The 19,821-nt window shown below is 39.5% G+C and overlaps 1 protein-coding gene across 1 annotated transcript in view; it reads right to left on the minus strand.

Moving 5' to 3' along the window:
* The window catches only part of LOC122801254 (alkaline phosphatase-like), a 327,942-nt gene that overhangs the window by 426 nt on the left and 307,695 nt on the right, over window positions 1–19,821 (minus strand). The window lies entirely within an intron of this gene.

A 19,821-nucleotide genomic window follows, 5' to 3' on the forward strand; every position in this document is an offset into this window, starting at 1 on the left:
TTTCACAACATTTCCTTGATGATATAAGGAAGTAATAAGCATGTCTAGTATGACATTTAAGAGCATCCATCCCCTACATAGCTGCCTTTCACCTTACACTTTCTTCACATTACCTTGTCCTCTTGGATGTCTTTGTAAAGTCACTCTCTACCACCTTCGCTGGTAGTCCATTCTGTGAGTCCAGGAACACCTCTGTGAAGAAATATTGTTAGAGAGCCAGAGAGTATATTGGCTCAACAATCACTTGTCTGCACCCCTCCTGTTGTCTCTGTCCTGCTTGTTCAGAATGACCCCTTCATATCTCCCCGATATGATCTCTGGTACCCATATATCATGTTCCACCTGCCTCTTCTGGCCTCTAATAAGAAGATCTCCAGCACCTTTAGACTCTGGTCATATACCTTCCCGCCATCTCGTGTACCTTTCTAGTGGCTTTCCTCTTTAGTCCTCCAGAGGTCTAATGTCTATCCCTTGTATGACCTCCAGAACTGCACACACTACTGAAGGTGTGATCTGACCAGGAACCAAGAGAGAGGAAATATAATGTTCTTTCTGTTACCCCCAAATCTCTTTCTTTCCCTAATGCCATCAGTTCCACTTTCTCCAATTTATACAGCTCCATGTTTGTTGTGTCCCAAATGCAGTACTTTCCTTTTTATCTGCAATATAACTCAACAGCCACTTTTCCACCCACTTAGTGAGTGTTTCCAAATTCTTCCTTAGACTCTTCCCTACTCCTTCACTGCTGCACCTTCCTTGACATGATCAGCAGAGAGGTTAGTCCTATTCTGTAACTCCTCAGGTATGTCTGATGCAGACACACCAATCAGTAGTGGACCCAGGCCTGATCAGTGCATCACTTCACTAGTTACTTTCCTAATTCCATATAGTATTCCTCCCACCATGGCCCATTTACCTACTTTTTATCCTATGCCCCTGTCCCATTCCCAGTCATATCATACACTTTTCAGTTATTCAGACCATACCAAATGTGACAAAGGGGGATACTGCCAGCACAGCTATCTGGAATTTTGTAAATAATTATATGTAATTTGTGAATATCAACATGATTTCTGTAAGATGTTTGTGTTACAAATGTATTAGAACTGTATGTCATGTATATATCAAACTGCTGATACAGAATTGTGTCTTGAATAGGTTTTTGCAAAGTGCTGCTTGAAATTTAACCACAGTGTGCTCTACTAGAATAGAACAGAAATGTACATCCACTATTATAACTGTTTAAATTTATATATTTTAATAGCGGAAACCGGAATATAGGAGGTTAACTTCAGAAAAATAGCTGAAATTAAATTACTTTATGGCTACAAAATAAAAGATGGTATCTTTCAGTTTCAAGGCAGCTAGAGACATAATGTCTATGCTGAGAAGCCTTCTGTATTGGATGAAAGCAGGCATTGAAATCTGTCCTCTCACTGATGAGCTTACATGTATTATGGTATAGATAAATGTTAATAGATGTCTGCCAACTCACCAAATGATACAATGATGCTGTGGCTGGGATAAGTGCATGTATCAGGCATCTGCCCTTTCTCTAGTGAGCTTGTGCTGTAGCATGGATACAGGCTAGTGTCCACTGCTGAGTATATGTGTGATATAGCATGTATGCAAAGACATATAACGTATCTGCCATCTAAGTGATAAGCATGTGTGCTGTTGCATGGATGCAGGGTACCTACCTTCCCATTAGAAATAAGTGTGTATTGTGCCAGGAACATATTTTGGTATCAAGTACCTACCCGGCCATCACAATGTGTATACTGTGACAAGGACAGATGTATGTATCACAGCTCTACCCCCAAAATGCTCTGATTCTATTCCTTCTAGAACAGGGCAAGAACAAGTTCATGACTCATTTACTGTATCCCTACAGACAAGTGGTGAAGGAGCAAACATATCCATTTCTGCTTTACCACCCAGAGAAAATTAAAGGACTAGGTGTCTGTACAATTCTCTGTGTCTCTGTTTCCACAAATTGAGACTGTATTTGATCTATGTTCCTGGTTTTCTCTAATAAAGGCTGCATAAGTAGCATGCCTTCAGTGAGAGACCAGGGACCTACATGCATTCATATCATAGCACACATATGTGAAATGGGAACACTACCACCTGATATCAGTGTATGTCCATGTCATACCTTACATAAGTGAATAGACAGGTTACTGCCTAGTACCAATGTATGTCCAAGCCACATCACATATATGTGAAATTGGAGGGCTACCACCTGATGTCAATGTATGTCCATGTAACAGCACACATATGTAAAATGGAACACTACCACATATCAGTGTATGTCCATATCAGAGCATACAGAAGTGAAATACACTGTAAATGACTAGTGCCAATTTATGTTCATGCCACGTATATGAAATGGGAGGGCTACCACCTGATATCAATGTATATCCATGTCAGAGCATATATAAGTGAATAGACACATTACTGTATAGCAACAATGTATATCTATGCCACATATGTGAAATGAAAGGGCTACCACCTGATATCAATGTATGTCCATGTTAGAGCATATATAAGTGAATAACACAAAAAAACAAACCCATTCATTCAAAGCACTGAGAATAAACTAATGAAACAACAAAAAGTGCTCCCGGGCAAAACACCACCATAAGCTTCACACAAATACGCTGGATGTAAAAAACACGTCTTTATTCACCAATAAAACATGGGTTAAGCACTTTCATCCCTCTTAAATCACTCTGGGACTTCTTCAAAACAAAGTAACTAAGTAAATCACTGTGGTTATATTACCCACAATGAGTTATTTAAAAGCATAGCATGAAAACACTGCAAAAGGTAAGCATTCATTATGGAAGAACCTATTAAGTAAAATCTAAAAACCCATGAAAACAATAAATTCTAATAAATCTTAAAATAATTCTTATTATAACGTTTACAAGAAGTAATTTAATCCCAAAATGAATGGTCCAGAGCCCTTTGCTTCAACACAGGAAGCAATGAAACATAATCATTGAGCCCTGGTGCAACTCCAGCATTTAATCTGATGATCAGTACAATTCTTTCAGTTCTATTTGCAATTCCCACCACCCTCCTCTTGTGCTCTGTGGCACAACTTCTAATATCTCAAATCTGTATTTCGTGTAGCCTTGACAGGTTAATGTGTGTTTATATAGGGCCCTTGGCTATGGCATATAGGTGCTCATATATTCTAGATCTAAATTTCCTCTCAGTTTTGCCAACATAAAAATGTTGACATGTTTGGGAAATACAAATATAAATCACTCCCTTAGTGTTACAGTTACCTTTATGTAACCTAATGCCATGCCTAAAAACATTTAGGTGTATAAAGTCGCTGTCCATGATGAAAGAACACTGGTTACATTTACCACACTTAGTTGTGCCTTTGAGTGTCAATGGATGTGGTATTGTATGTTCCATAAGGTATTTTATATTCTTACCTGTTTTGTAAACAAAACTTGGTACTTGCCCTAAAATGTTGTAAATCTCTGAATTACCTTGGAAGATGTTCCAATTCTTCTTTAGTGTAGCTTTGAGTGTCTTTTCTCCTTCACCAAATGGTATAACTGTACTCATATTAAATCTTGGGTTGTCCCTATGATTACAAGTTGTTGAAATCACCTCACCTATAAGTGAATGGACAGGTTGCTGCATAGTAACAATGTATGTCCATGCCACATATGCGAAATGAAAAGGCTACCACCTGATATCAATGTACGTCCATGTCAGTGCATATATAAATGAATAGACAGGCTACTGCATAGCAACAATGTATGTTCATGCCACATATATGAAATGAGAGAGCTACCACCCAATGCTAATGTATGTGCATATCACAGCACACATATTTAAAATGGAAAGGCTTCCACTTGATACCATGTATGTCCATAATACAATACACATGTGAAATGTAAGGCTACTACCTGATACCAATGTATGTCAATGTCACAGCACATATATATGAAAAGGAAAGGCTACCACCTTATACCAGTATATCTGCATGTCACTGCACACATATGTGAGACGGTAAGGCTACTCCACTTGATACCAGTCTATGTACATGTCACTGTACACAGATGTGAAATGGAAAGCCTACCATCTGATACCAATGTATGTGCATGCCACTGCACCCATATGTGAAATGGAAAGGCTACCATCTGATACCAATACATGTCTGTGTCACTCCACATGTATGTGATATGGAAATACTACCACTTTACCAGTGTATGTGCATGTCACTGCACCCAAATGTGAAATGGAAAGGCTACTATCTGATAAATGGAAAGGCTACCATCTGATAAATGGAAAGGCTACAATCTGATACTAGAGTATGTGCTTGTCACTGTACATGTGTGAAATGGAAAGGCTACCAACTGATACTGGTATCTGTCCATAATGCACATATATGTAAAATGGGAGGTCTACAACCAGATACCAGCATACATTCATGTCAAATAACTTGTATTTGAAATAGGAGGCTACCACCAAACACCAGTATATATCCATGTCACATTTCATATATGCTTATCAGTGCAAGGGTAATCAAGACACCAATTTGTAACCATATCAAACCACACATATGTTTAGCTAAGGTTAACCTTTTAAATTACCAGAAATATTTAAGTGAATACAAGTCCAATTACCAGAAATATTTAGGTGAATACAAGTCATGATTAATCCTTTATAATTATCAGTTCTCAAAATACACATCAAGGTAAATTTTAAACATAAGCTCATTTAAGACCATGCCTTAATGAAATGTACAGCTTTCAATTACCCGAGAATAACTACATGTCATGTATAGTCTGTTAGGTTAAATCAGCAAGACTGTGCTACTTAATCTCAGGAACCACCATAGAGTATCATTTTAAAAACAAATATTGAGATTAATGCATCATAAAACAACACTGTGCATTTTTTTTTAGAATTCAGCTATTTCTTAAATAGTATTGTTAATATGGAATTCCAGAATACAACCATCTAGGATGAAAAACAAATATAAAGTAAATTATACAAGTTTAACTTGTACTGCCTTTAGGAAAAATAAAGTTACAAGAATTCTGCCTTTGCAGAATGAAACCACAGAAGTTTTATTTAATTTTATTTTTTGATGTTGCTAACTTTGCATTGCTATGGTAAGAAAGTGCGTCAGTTGTATATATTATTTCTGTTTAAGTTTAAGATCTGTTAGTTAGTATTCAAGCAGGAGTCATGAAATACCATCATCGTTGCTCCACAGTGGTGATGTGGCTCAGTTATGAGACCCCGTGGTTCTACTTGATGATGGTTTCATTCACTGAATGCAAGTGGCCACGCTGAAAAAGTGAGAGCTTGTGGCACATCTTTCTTGCATGAAGTTTCCATGTATATGCACTGCCTCCTTCTGCTGTGCCATTTGGCTGAAGCCATACAGTCACATACATTCTGCAAGAAGAGGCAGATAGAATCAATCCAGGGACCACAGGCAGATGCTCATCCAATGCTTATAGTCATAATCTTCTGTGATCATGTCGGACTATTACCCAACAGCAACACATCAAGATATTTAGGCACTACATGAACAAAGGAACAGGGATATGTCACTGTCAGCATATGGAAATGTGTTATCACTTTCACAAAGTGTAGCAAAGAACAGTTAAAATTTCCTTACATTTGTTGTAGCATTTAACACATCCCTATATCTGGAGACGTATAAATGTCCAAACTGCATGGTGTCCATTGAAACAGACAATATAGAGTACTCTGATCAGTCAGAGACACTGCATACAACAGATCTCATGTATATCTACTTTTAAGAAGACCTGTTGTACCTCGCTTTAAGGGGACATGAGTCTGGACTCCTTCTGTGCTGCCTACAGGTACCTTTACGGAATTCAATCTGAACAGTACTAGAGACAGTGGTGAATGGACTGTGTAGTGCTGTGACCTAGTTCTCTGTATCCTGGCATATATGGGTATCCTGAATTCAAGCCACTTTCTCTGCATGTACTGTCACAAGATGGACAGCCAATTGGCTCACAGACAGGACACATGTTATTAGAATGGATGAATCTAGATCCAGCAAGAGACCAGTTATTAGTGGTGCAGCCTGCAGACAATTACAAACTGTGAGTTACTGTCATACCCTCTTGATATTCAAACCCTCCTTCAAAAACTCTCCCTTGTAAACTATCAGTACAATGAAAATGGGCTAAATAAATGTTATTAAATAAAGTATATTTATATTTAGTAGACAGACCCTCTCAACAACAAACTGTGTTTCTAATACATCACTGCAAAATGAAAAATTTAGTTAGGGTCCTTATCTTTTGATCATAATGTGACAGCAGTAGGTAGGAAATCCTTCTCCTTAACACAACTAATCATCAATGGGATATCATTTAGATCTATGGGGATCATCACTCCTTGGTATTCAACATTGATTTGGGCAGTTATTGAGTACAATGTTCCCCTTTAGGATGTAACTCACTAGACATATCAAACAACTAGAAAGCCCTCAGAGGCTCCTAACCAAGAAAAATCACAGGCTTAAAGAACTCATGCTACCAGGACAGGTTTGAAGCATTGTCCATTTACTCAGTATCTTACAGATGTTTGAGGGGAGACCTATGCCTAGTCTACCATGCCATTGTATGAAGGTAGTGTGAGTGAACAATGGAGATATATTGCAGATGTCATTACACAAGCAACAAATATGTATGGAAAACAAATGTACAAATCAAACAGAAAGAAATCACTATGATTGTTTAACTAAGGTAGCATTAGGAAAAACATGCAGCATTTAGAAAACACACTTCCACAAAAGGAAGGGCCCTAAAAGAATAGCAATAATAAAAAAGGTACACAAGGCAATAAGTCTTGGTAAAATTCACCAATGAAGTTACAGAAATGTGAACTGGGAACTGCTAATGTCACTAAATAATAATCATAAAACTTTATTGAAGAAAGATGGGGTATCTGGGAACTGGGAGAGGACATAAGTAGTTCTCTTGGCAAGTGAGGGAGCAAGACAGAGGCTGTAAATTACCATCATGTCAGTTTTAGCTCAGCTGCAGAGAATGTCTTGTCATCACTGCTGAAAATAATTTTAAATTATCTGGAAGTCTTGGACCCCCAAAGCAAAGACAACAATGATTTACAACAAGACGGACATTCTACCTAAGGTCCATTAACTAGATAATAAAGAGTATTAGAATGAAAATGCATTATGACTGTTGCTTATATGCACTTGAGTGAGGCATTCAGCATGGTACCATTCCAAAGCTTAATGAAATAACTACGCTCTGGATTGGTTCTAGGATAGTAGGATTAGTAAACACTGGCAACACAATAGTATACAGACAACAACATCAAACTGACCTCCCTCAGACGAAAAGTTAAGAAGCACAGAGGACAGTACTACAGCCAACCCTTCAGTGTCATTGTATATTGTATTGAATAATATCTTAAAGGCACATGTTACCATTTTGCTGGTAAAACTATGTTTGGCAACAATACCGTAAAATCATAGAAGGAAAGAAAAAGAGTAAAAGGACAATCAGATGCCCCCCCCCAAAAAAAAAATGGATGTAGGACTCAAAATCCACTTTAACTCCATTTGATTTTTATTTTCAAGTGGCCTTCCCAAGCTTGACATTCATGATTATAATGGAAAAACACATTTGTGATACTTCTCAGCTTTTAACATAAGAAAAAAATTATTTCAATAATTTATATTTCCTTTTATTTAAACTTTTCTACATTTCAGTATTATAAATATATGTGCATCCCATCTTGGTGCACCCTTATGTTAGATTACTGATCACTGTTACTGCTGAAAACAGTCTTAAAATCACTTTCAGCAAAAAGAGACACACAAAAGATCTCATAGTGAAGTTTTCATTGGCCAGAGAGCTCATTAGTTTTTCTGTTTTTCTGTGCTGCTATACATTTGGCACATTTATGCATAATTGCTCAGAGTGCAGTGGCAGTTAGTCAAAGTCAAAGTGAACTTTATTGTCATTCAGACCGCACAACAGTGCAAATGAACGAAATTGTGTTACTTCGAACTCAATGTGCATACAACATATACTGATATTAAAACAACAATAACACATATACTAAATCTAATCCAACAATAACAACAGTAAGACATTTATGCTGTACAGTAACAAGTACAATGACATGCACCAAGACTATTCCACTTACAAGTCTTCATCAATACCCAAAATATTGCACAGATCAAAATCAGACAGATTTCATATTGCACGGAATACTAACTTGGCATATTGCAGAGAATGTTAACTTAGCATCATTAATATTGCACATAAAGTATAAGATTGTAGTTTCATAGAGTTATTGCATATGTCTGTGAATTACTTCAGCGTTGTGACTCCAGACCTCCATGACCAGCATGGTGTATGTTATTACTGGAGTTCAGAAGTCTGATGGCTTGTGGAAAAAAGCTTCTATTAAATCTGGTGGTTTTGCAAAGTAAGCTACAGTATCTCCTGCCTGAAGGCAAATACGAGAACAGATCATGGGCAGGGTAAGTGCAGTCTTTGACTATTTTCATGGCTCTGCTGAGACACCGAGCAGAGTGCAAGTCCTGGATAAATCGGAGCATGGACCTTATAATTCTCTCTGCCACTTTCACCACCCTCGGGAGAGATTTGTGATCTGAAACCATGCAGTTTCCAGACCACACTGAAAGATTATTAGGATGCTTTCAATGGTATCTGTGTAGAAGGTTATGAGAATTGAAGGTGGTAGTTTTGCTCTCCCCAGCCTTCTTAGAAAGTGTAGATGTTGTTGCGCCTTCTTGACAGTGTGATTAGTGTTTATTGACCAAGACAAGTCTTCACCCTTTCCACTGTTTCTCCTTTGATTGCGAGTGGAGAATGAGCCTTGCCTCTCTTCCTGAAGTCTACTATCATCTCCTTTGTTTTATTCACATTGAGAGCCAGGTTGTTGTTATCACACCAGACAATCAGTTGATTCACCTCCTCTCTGTAGGCTTTTTCGTCACCATTGCTGATGAGACCCACCACTTATCATCCGTAAACTTAATAATGTGGTTTGTGTTGTACATAGTGATGAAGTCATGTGTCAGCATGGTGAACAACAGGGGACTCAGGACACTCCAGTGTTCAGTGTGATGCTCATCGAGGTGTTGTTGCCTACTCATACCTTTTGTGATTTGTCAATAAGAAAGTCCAGAATACAGTTGCATAAAGGAGTGCTAACACCCAGATGGACCAGTTTCTCAATCAGATGTTGGGGGATGACCGTGTTGAAGGCCGAGCTGAAGTCAGTAAATAACATGCGGACATAGCAGTTTTTGTTCTCCAGGTGTGCCAAGGATAAGTGAAGTGCTAGGGAGATGGCATCTGCTGTAGAGCAATTGGATCTATAAGTGAATTGGTGTCAGTCCAGTGTTGCAGGAAGACTTGATGTTAAGTAGTCTTTGACTAATCTCTCAAAGCACTTCATTACAGTGGAAGTGTGAGCTACTGGGCAGTAGTCATTCAGGCCTGAGGGTGGAGACTTCTTGGGCAGTGGTATAATGGTTGTATTCCTGAAGCATTTGGGTACTGTGGCCTGATGCAGAGAGATGTTGAATACATCAGTGAGATCAGTAGTTAATTGGTCAACACAGTCCCTGAGTACCTGGCCCAGAATATTTCCAGAACCAGCTGCCTTTCTTGGGTTTACTCTTTGCAGCATCTTTTAAATATCCGCTGGGTGAAGGTGGAGCACTTCACCTTCTTTGTTGGTGGGCATTTTCATTGCCATTTTATTGTTTCCCTTCTCAAACCTGCTGAAGTAGGTGTTGAGCTCATTGAGAAACTCCATGTCATCATCACATTGAGAAGGTAGGGGCCTGTAGTCTAATATAGATTGCATACCTTGCCACAGATGCTTGGAGTTTCTCAGGTCTGAGAAGTGACCCTGAATTTTCTGTCCATAGGCCCACTTAGCCTCTCTTATTCCTCTACTTAGTTTCACTCTGGCTTCCCAAAGGTCATCTTTATCTTTGACTTAAAGGCAGCATTGCTTGCTTTCAAGATCACATACACTCCACTTGTGAGTCAGGGTTTCTGATTCACTCATGTGATGATGCTCTTGTTGACTGTAACATCATCCACACACTTTGATATATAGGCCATCGCAGACTCTGTGTATTTATCCAGGTTAATTTTCTGGTCCATAGTAGCCACCTCCTTTAATATATTCCAGTCTGTGCTTTCGAAGCAGTCCTGGAGTGCTGAGACTGCTCCCTCTGGCCATACCCTTATTTGTTTCCTGGATGGCATTCCTCTGATTAACAAGGGCCTATATGCTGGTAGTAGCATAATAGAGATATGATATGAGTTACCCAGATGTGGATGAGGTACTGTCTTATATGCTAGCTTGACACTGGTGTAGACCTTATCCAGAGTGTTTTATCCCCTCATTGCAAAGACCACATGTTAGAAGTAATGAGGTAAAACTGTTTTCAGACTTGATTAAAATCACCTCCTATTATGTGAGCAAACTCCGGATTCTGGTTTTGCAGCTTACTGATTGGTAAAGTGTATTTAGTGTCTCATTGGTATTGGCACTGGGGGGAGTATACACCACTATGATGCTCACACCATTGAACTCCCTTGGCAAATAGAAAGGTCTGCATTTCAATGATATAAACTCAATATTTTTAGAGCAGTGTTTAGTAATCAACTCACAGCTGGTGCACCAGTTATTGCTGACATAGATACAGACACCCCCTCCGCTTGATTTTCTGCAGAGTGCTTGGTTTCTGTCTGCTCTAAATAATGTAAGCCCTTCTACATAGATTGCACTATCATTTATATTATTGTTTAACCATGTCTCAGTAAAAATAAGTACACAGCTGTTTCTCAGCTTGCTATGAGTAGTTAACTCCAGTCTTATGTAGTCCATTTTGTTATCCAAGGAGTTAACATTGGCCAGTAGTAAGGATGGGAGGACAGGCCTGTATAGATTAGCTTTTAAACTAACAGAGAGTCCATCAGGAGATCCTTGCTTCCTTGTTCTTTCACATTTTTTCTTCTTTTCCACTTCCTGTATGTGGCAGCAGATAGCTTTGCTTGAACAATGCAGTTTGGACCATGTTTGAGTATAATTCCTAGGTCCTGCAGTTCGTGGAGTGCTGTAGGCCTCACAGGCCCTGCAGACAGCAGCCCATCAATTCTTCTGCACTCTGAGCTTAGGTGTCAAATTTCCTGTAAGCTATCTCTGTCATAACTTAGTTATCCTTCTGTATTTGCCCCAGATTTTTTTCTTTTTGAAAATGTTGACATAAAACAAGACAAATAATGTACATTTTCCTGTTGAGCTGAAGCAGCCACTGCCACACAGGGAGCAGCCATTTTTAGCAGTTAGCAGTGCCCTGTATAGTAGCAAGCACATAGAAAGCACATTTTCCCTGTAAAACAATCCATAAAACTGTACCCTGTAAAGCAGCAAATATAGAGGAAATACCCTGCGCACCAACAAGCTTAGCGCAGCTAGTTGGGCATCAAGTGGCAGTACCTATAGATTTAGTAGAATTCAGTATTGTGTAAACATCAAAAAAGAGTAGAATTTACTACTGTTTAATAAAGCACCAATACACCACCCCCTTGTAGATCACAGTCAAAGGAATGGACAGTATGGATATGCAATTTCCTAACTTTTCTGTAGTCAACTTGGTAGATATGGACATCTTCAGACAATGTAGCAATTGTCTTATGTTTACATACAACCACATAATCCTTAAAGAAACAGACACAGTATGTGAGAGGTTAACTTACAACAATGACACTAGAGGCTAAATTTTCACATACAAGTCCACATCAAGTTGTTGAAACCACACACTACACACACATAGATTAACGTATGCTGAGGCACTTCAAAGCAATCTTCCTAAACAGCAAAAATTGCCTAGATCACCCATTAGAAAAGCTATGCCTCAGCAAACCCAAAGGCACTCAGAAAAAGCCACGCTTAACCACACATACAGTCACTCTCAATGGAGCCCAAAAATCTAAGCTCGTAAGACAAGCAAATACATTTCCCTGGACTCCCAGCATAGGGGACTCTATTGTAAGACATACCAATACCCCTCTAACCAAGTTGAACAGGGAGAAGATAAGGATTAATTGCTTATCTTGAGCCAGGATCTGCCAAATCACACATGTACTGTCATTATACCACATGTACCAACATGATTCCATTATAGTCCATGTAGATGTAACTGACCTGAGACGTATTTCCCTGGACTATATAAAGAGAGATATTATGGAGTTCAAAGACTATGTGTCCAAGGCAGGTATTAGACTAGCATCGAGCAGCATGTTACCATCACTGAGGATGATGCCACAATATGAGCAAAAGATGATTGATTTTTAACAATTGGCTGTCTTTCTATTGTCATTCTAAGGGGATCCAATATTTGTCAGAGTGGGAGGACATGGTTAACAGACCACATTACATTGTGAAGGGTGGTCTGCACCTGTCCATCTAGGCTTTCAAATACTGGCTAAAACTTTATCCACTTCCATAGTACCTTTTTTATGCAATGCCAAATTAACAAACCTACAGACATAGCAAAATCAATTCATCTGAACCTCAAGGTGTTACTGCTCAATGCCAGAAGCCTAAATAAAAAACTACAGTACCTCCAAGCCCCCTCTCACAGTTAAGAATATAGACATCTGTGCAGTTACTGTGTCATTGTTTAAAGCAGCATAGAGCACCCCAGAAGTGCAAGGATTAAGTGCCTTCCATACTTTTAGACCAGTAGCTGCACAGCCAAGAGCTAAAGGTGGAGGTGTCTCAATATACATCAGTAACAGGCACACCTTTAGGTTGGTCGAACATGATGATATGCTGGAGTTCCTCCTTGTGTAGATCACCTTAGATAAAAATCCTATACCATTTCCTAGTTAGCTATATGCCACCAGCCATTTCACAGGAAACTCACAATGCATACTTGGACCTACTGGATACACTTAACATCCAGCCTAACACCCTACTCATGGGAGACTTTAATTACTCCTCTGCTGACACTGGGAATCCTACATGGCATCAAATCTACAGGCATAGAGATTCTTGGACCTCGTAAATATAAACTGTCATGACCAAATATTGAATACGCCCACTAGAGGCTCCAAGATACAGGACCTCATAGTAACAAATATAGGAGAACACTGTTCGTCCTCCCAGTGTCTCATCCTCCCTGATAAGGTGCAACCATAAAGCTAACTCTGAAATCAATATCAACTCCATGACCCCAATAAAACCAGCAACAGCTGGTAACTATTCCAAGGCAAACTACCTTTTATTAATCAATAGTTTGTCAAAATTCGTTTTCCCTCCAAACCCTGAGCACACAGCAGCCTACACTGAATTACTATTAGAAACTCTGTACAAGCATGTCAATGGCTGCAGAGAGGCTGCCGTACCTACCAGAAGTAAGCCCAGAACCAGCCCCAGAAGCAAAAAGCCCTGCTGGCATCCCACATTAAAATATGCAACAAAGGGAAAAAAATAGCAAAAAATAATGAAGGATAATTTTCATAGAGATAAAAATCTCTCTTACCAAATAAAATGGGCAACTAAGAAGGCTAATTAAGTCAAACAAAGCCAGCTTTGAGGTTAAGATAGCTTTCCAAGTGAAAGATAACCATAAGGCCTTCTTCAGCTATGGCGGAAACCTCAAGGGCAGCACACAGCAGTGTGCTGAACTGGTGGTTAATGGTGCCAGATTCACCACACCTGGCAATATAGTGAACCTGTTAGTGGACAAATTCACTTCCAACTTTTACCCCTTTTTACCTCCAACCATCCCCCAAGATATACCCTCAAACATAACCCCTGCAACCATAACTAAGGAGCATATCCTGTCTGTGCCCACTAAAGTCAAGAACACAGCCTCAATGGGCCTTAATATTATCCCAGGATGCCTCCTGAACAGTCTAAAATATGACTTATAGGGTCCCCTGGAGTCATTATTTAATTAGTCTTAAAACAGGCATTGTATCATGGGAACGGAGGCTTGCAACAATCATGTCCCCTCAAAAGGGAGGACCATCAACAGATCCTGGAAACTACAGATCCATTAGTCTGATTAGTCTTACTTGCAAAGCCATGGAAAGAATTATCATGGAAATTATCAGCAAGGACATAGGAGACTTCCAAACACTGGATCCATCCCAGTTTGGCTTTGTCAAAGGAAGATCATGCCTACTGAACCTGGTGGACTTCTTTGAAAAGGTCACTAAAGCAATGGATGAGGAGAAAGAGGTGTATACTATCTACATATGGTAGATCTGGATAAAGCATTTCTTATAAAACCCCACCCAGGCATTGTTAATAAACTTACAGAACTAGGCATAAACCTCTTTATAACACACTGAATAGCTAGCTGGCTCACTGATAGGAACCAAGAGGTTAGGATCAGTGAAGCCACATCCTCAAAGAGGGCAGTCACCAGTGGAGCCCCTCAGAGCTTTGTGCTGGTCCAGCTCCTCTTTAGCATCTACTTCTCAGTGATCAAAGCCAATGCCAAAGGTCTCTGGTTGACCAAGTTCACAGATAATTGTAAACTGGAAGCAGTCGCCGAATCATCCAAGATGAGAACACCCTTCAGGAATGTCTAACACAGACATTTGCTTGGTGACAAAGTCATGGCTTAAATCTCAATGTCATGAAATGCATTATACTACTTTTTGGGAAGTCTGCCACCCCAGGTAATTACATCATCAATAAAATACCTCTAAATGTTAATTCACTACTCAGGGATTTGGGAACTCATGTAGATAGCAATCTAGCCTTCGACCAACATGTGTCCAAGACAGTAAGAAAATCTTTCTATGTTGCTCAACTTATAAGTAAGGGCACGGCATCTATGTCTACTGTACTTGTCCCCAAATCAGGCCCATCAATGAGTATAATGACCCCTTTGGTATATACCTGACCAGACGCATGCAGCAAATAGAACGTCCTCAAAGGTTCCTTCCAAAAAGAATAAAACGAGTAAACACAATGTCCTATGCTGATCAACTCAAAGCCCTGTCTCTACACAGTATCATACAGACTTCTGAGAGGTGATCTTTGCCTGGAGTACAAAACATCTCTGGACCCTGTTTTGATAAACCTTTTGCTCATTTGAAAAAGAAACAGCATCAGAACTACTACATCAAAAGACCTAAATTTTGCTTGCAAAATAAATAGGACATTTTGGAGAGACCGATATGTTTCTCAGAGAACTCCCATTCTCTGGAACAGGCTCTCCATCCATATGAGGCAGATTTTCTCCCTAACATTATTTAAATGCAACTTTGACCAATGGATGGGTAATCAGAAATTCACCCCTGGTCTGATGCCTATGTCTCTAATGGACAGAAGCAGTCAGCAAATCACCCTCTGTACAAATCAAGTTTGTGGATCACATTTGGGTTGCACGGCTAGGCTTATAAGGGCCCAAGTGGTAGTAAGTCTAGTATACACCTATGAACCATGCAGTTATTAAACAAATCAGCATAATCTTTTACACTTTTACTGCATACAGACTACAAAGCTATAACATTCTGATTCATTTGTACACCTCGGCGTCCTCACCCATCTTCCCCAAATTGTCCTGGTTAGCACTGGCTCGTTCTAGAACGCTCAAAGGCTTAGCCAAAGGTAACAACCGTAATATGACTCACCCAAGAAAGAAGAAGATAAGTAATATCAATGAAAAACAAGTAAGGGAAAACACCCTGACAAGTTCCTTAATGCACTAACCAGACAGAGTATTTCTTCCTGGCTTAATGATCTCTATTTGCAGTTCTTTTCATTCAATTGCTGCCACTACTGGATCCTCGTATGTCTTAAGGACATCAGAACAACCTTAGTAAGGAGAGGAACTATGGCGACGAAGGACTGTCTCATCACTGACAACATATTTTCATCTCACGTATCATAAGCATGACAATCGTGAGCTGCAGAACAATGTTTTGCCTGGTATACAGATTCCCTAACTAACCTCTCAACCACTATGCTACCCTAGTCTTACATTTCATTTAAAGTGCCTTATCCCTGTTCCAGAAGTTGTTATCCATGATCCTCACAGCGCTACAAAAATGATGTCAGAAGGTAGGTATTACCTACTTTTATTTTTTACATAATTTACTTCGCAACCTCCGCTTAACTATTCCAGGTATTCTACTTAACAATGATACTAATTTCTTAAAGTCAAAATAAATGTTTTTCTCTTTCAGAAGCCGTGTTATGGTTATGTAAACTCATATTTCATGCCCTCATACTGTAAAACTAGAGCACTGATGAGTTTCTCTGCCATCATGTAGCACAGCATGCTCACTCTGGCATGTCATTAGTGCAAATGGCTGGCACTGCAGAGAAGAAAAACAAATGGTTTCATTTGTCAGACTGTGCACTGCTACAAAAATGACATAATGAAGCAGTGGGCAATGAAAATGCACCCAGTGCTGACAATGCAGCTGGAATACATCTAGCAATATTTAAATTAAGCTTAAACTGCTGCTCTAACTAAGGATTATAAAAAAGCATCAGTCTAAAAATATTACTGTAGAGTAAAGTGTCAAAATAAGTATGATAAAATTATGTATTTTTGCAGAACTGTCAGGACTGCTTACTTCTATAATTATGTCTAATTAGAAAGCAGGATGCATTCCTTCAATGATCAATATACATTTTTCTTGTAGTTAGAATGACCACTGCAATTTACAGAAATTATGGTCAGGTACAAATACTTTTACCCACACTGTTCTGTTTTGATTAATTACCACTGAACATTTATAATTATTCATTGTCACTTGTGATACTAGTAATGGCTTCTGAAGTTCGAGCATAGTTCCTGAATGTAATTAATAATTATTTATGATGTATCAGTATTAATTAAAGCACTGTTTTTGATAATCATTGCAACTCAGTTACTTCTTTCTCCCTCAGCTAGCTACAATGGCTCATAGGTCACTTTCTGAAATGTTTCTTCAAGTATCCCCAGCCACTCTCCTCAAAAAGATAGCATTCCTACATACAATTTGTCATCAGATAGAGGGCCATGGACAACCCATTTGATCTGAATTTGTGAGTTCGCTTTATTTTCCTAGATGACCTGTGGTAGTGGTGCTGCGGTAGCGTTGTCATCTCACAGTAAGACGCTGTCCGGTTCGATTCTCAGCTAGAGCGTCTTCTGCGTGGAGACATGCGTGAATGGGCGTACCTTTGTTGAAGGTTGTGGGTCAGAGCTGGTAACTCGGCATGTAAAAATCAACTACCAATCATTAGCGGGCCGGAGTTCCGCTGTGGTGACCCCTAACCGGGAAAAGCCGAAAGACACAAACAAACTTTATTTTCCTAGATGCTTGTTGTTATTTGCTGCTGACCCTCGGAATTTTCTCACATACACATTCGTTACCATTTTAATTCTGCAGCTGTTGCAAACACTTCCTCTGGCAAGATGTTCTACTGCATTCCACCTATCTACCGAATAAATTCTTCCTCACCCTTATTCTAAACAGTTTGTTTCATTTCTAGATTATAACTTTCTTTGGAAAACAGTGAATTCCTGCCCCTCTGTTCCTATGCTGTTTCTTGCTGTCACTAGCAAAGCTTATCAAGATCCTTTAACTTATGCTCATATGACTTGTTGTCACCTCCCCCAAAAGGTTCCCTGCCAAGTCAAAGTCCTTCTGTAAGTGAAGACCTTATCTCTTGGTCTGGAAAGTGTGTTTCAGGTGGAGACTCATTAACCCTTTATATGCCTCTTGCAGCTGCTTTCAACCTTTTGTCTGCTTTTAACCCTGAGGTACCTTTTCTATTTTATTTATGTTGAAGCCCATCCCTTACCAATGTGTCATTCAAGGGTTTTTGGTTGCCCATAACTATTAACATACAGTTCTTTGAATTGGTTTTCAACAGCCACAGCACTAATAAAGATATAGCTTCTGGCTGTTTAACACTGGAACGCAGGAAGTACACAGAACAAGAGCAGCTGTGGATAGTGATATCACCAGACAATCTAGAATTAATCCTGACCATGTCTGTTGGAGTACTTTTCAGTCCCACAGACAAGGGTGGTATGTTATATAGTAGCTTCAAGCTGAAAACAGAGAAGAGGTGGGAAAAGCTGCCAGAAGCAGAAGAAAAAATTAGCATGGACTTGCAGATCAGCAGAGACATCTGCAGACAGACAGAGTGGAGGTGACAGACTGGAGTTCCATTTTCATCTGCTATTCTGTAAGACCCCAGGAAGTGAGTAAACCAAAAGACTAATAGTCGTATAGATACTGACTGACTGGGAGTAGAACCCCCAATTCCAGGCTAAAGAGGTCACAGTCAGCAACTATTAAAATCCAGACCCAGTGCTTATTTTATAATTAGTGAACCTTTTAGTTTTTTTTTTTTTGATATTCGACTATTCTCCACCTTTCTAACAGTGTGATATTAATCACACTTATTTAGATAATATCATGTTCATTGGCAAGTACCAGGCAATCAATCAACAGACCCTTACAAACTTAATAAATAAACCATATTCAAAATTCCCACCAGTCACAAGGGCAGTAGCACATATGGCAGTTGGCAGAGAAGTAAAGGCTGTAAGCTGTACATCTTGTGGTACAGGCTTTGATTCCCTCAGTCTTTTTTTGCCTACTGGGTGACCTTGAGCAAGTTATTTAACCAGACATTGCTCCTGGGTTGCCCATGTAAAGGGACTGTATCCAGTGGTCCTACCTGGTTAACTAATAGGATTAATTATTGCTCAGTGGCAGCTCGTGATATCGGACTGCAGGACTGCAGCTACCCCAGCTGTGAACCACGATGGTACAGTCCTCCTAACCTCGCATAGAAAGTGAATGAAAGTGAATACAGACTGCTATCTTACCAGTCCAGTCCGGATTCAGGAAGAAGGCAGCCAACTGCTGATGCCTCAGAAGTCTATGCTGTGCTAACTGCATAGACTGGAAGGGGATCAGACTGCAAGGTCAGCAGTCTTGGAACATTCACAAACAGGAACTGGGAAACTGGAAGTGTGTATTCTGGCGTAAATGCAGATAAGCAGCTTTTATTTTATGAGCCAAGATACTCAGGATGGAACAGCTTTGGATTATTTTACCATCAGGATGGATTGCAGGTACAGAATGAAGCAATGGATTGCAGATACAGAACAGAAGGTGTGTGTGCGTGAAACTGGTGGCTATAGAGAGAGCTCTGGATACCTGCTGGTGGTGGTTAGAGAATACCTCCAGCTTGAACCCTGTACTCTGTACCCTGGGTGCAGGTAACAAAAGCCTGAATTCTCTACCCACCACCATATGTGAAACTTTTGCAGATTTTTGTCTCATATTTTGTTCTGTTCTGTTCTGTTCCTCATAAAATCTGTGGTTTCTGAATTTTTAATTCCTTAAATAGATAGTGGTGCATTGATAGCATTGTTGTCACATAGCTAGAGGTACTTTGGTTTGATTCTTGGCTGGGGTGCCTTCTGTGTGGAGTCTGCATGTCCTCCCTGTGTTTGTGTGTGAATTTGCTCTGGTGTCCTCCCATGTTACAAAGACATGTGTCTGTAATATTTTTTCCTGGGCCTCTGCTAAAAATTGGCTTTTGTTCCAAGTCAGACTTTCCTGGTTAACAAATGTTAAATAAAATTGACAGGCATTCAAATTTCAGACTCCATATTTTTCAGAAGGTACATAGTAACACAAAACCTTTTATTCTAGCAAGTTTATAAGATGAATATTTGACATTTGTCCCTATTTTTGGGACTGCATTCCCCCATTATTGGCTTAGTCC

This window comes from Protopterus annectens, chromosome 4.part1 (assembly GCF_019279795.1).
Source record: "Protopterus annectens isolate FY-2018-M chromosome 4.part1, PAN1.0, whole genome shotgun sequence".
Classification (NCBI taxonomy): domain Eukaryota; kingdom Metazoa; phylum Chordata; order Ceratodontiformes; family Protopteridae; genus Protopterus; species Protopterus annectens.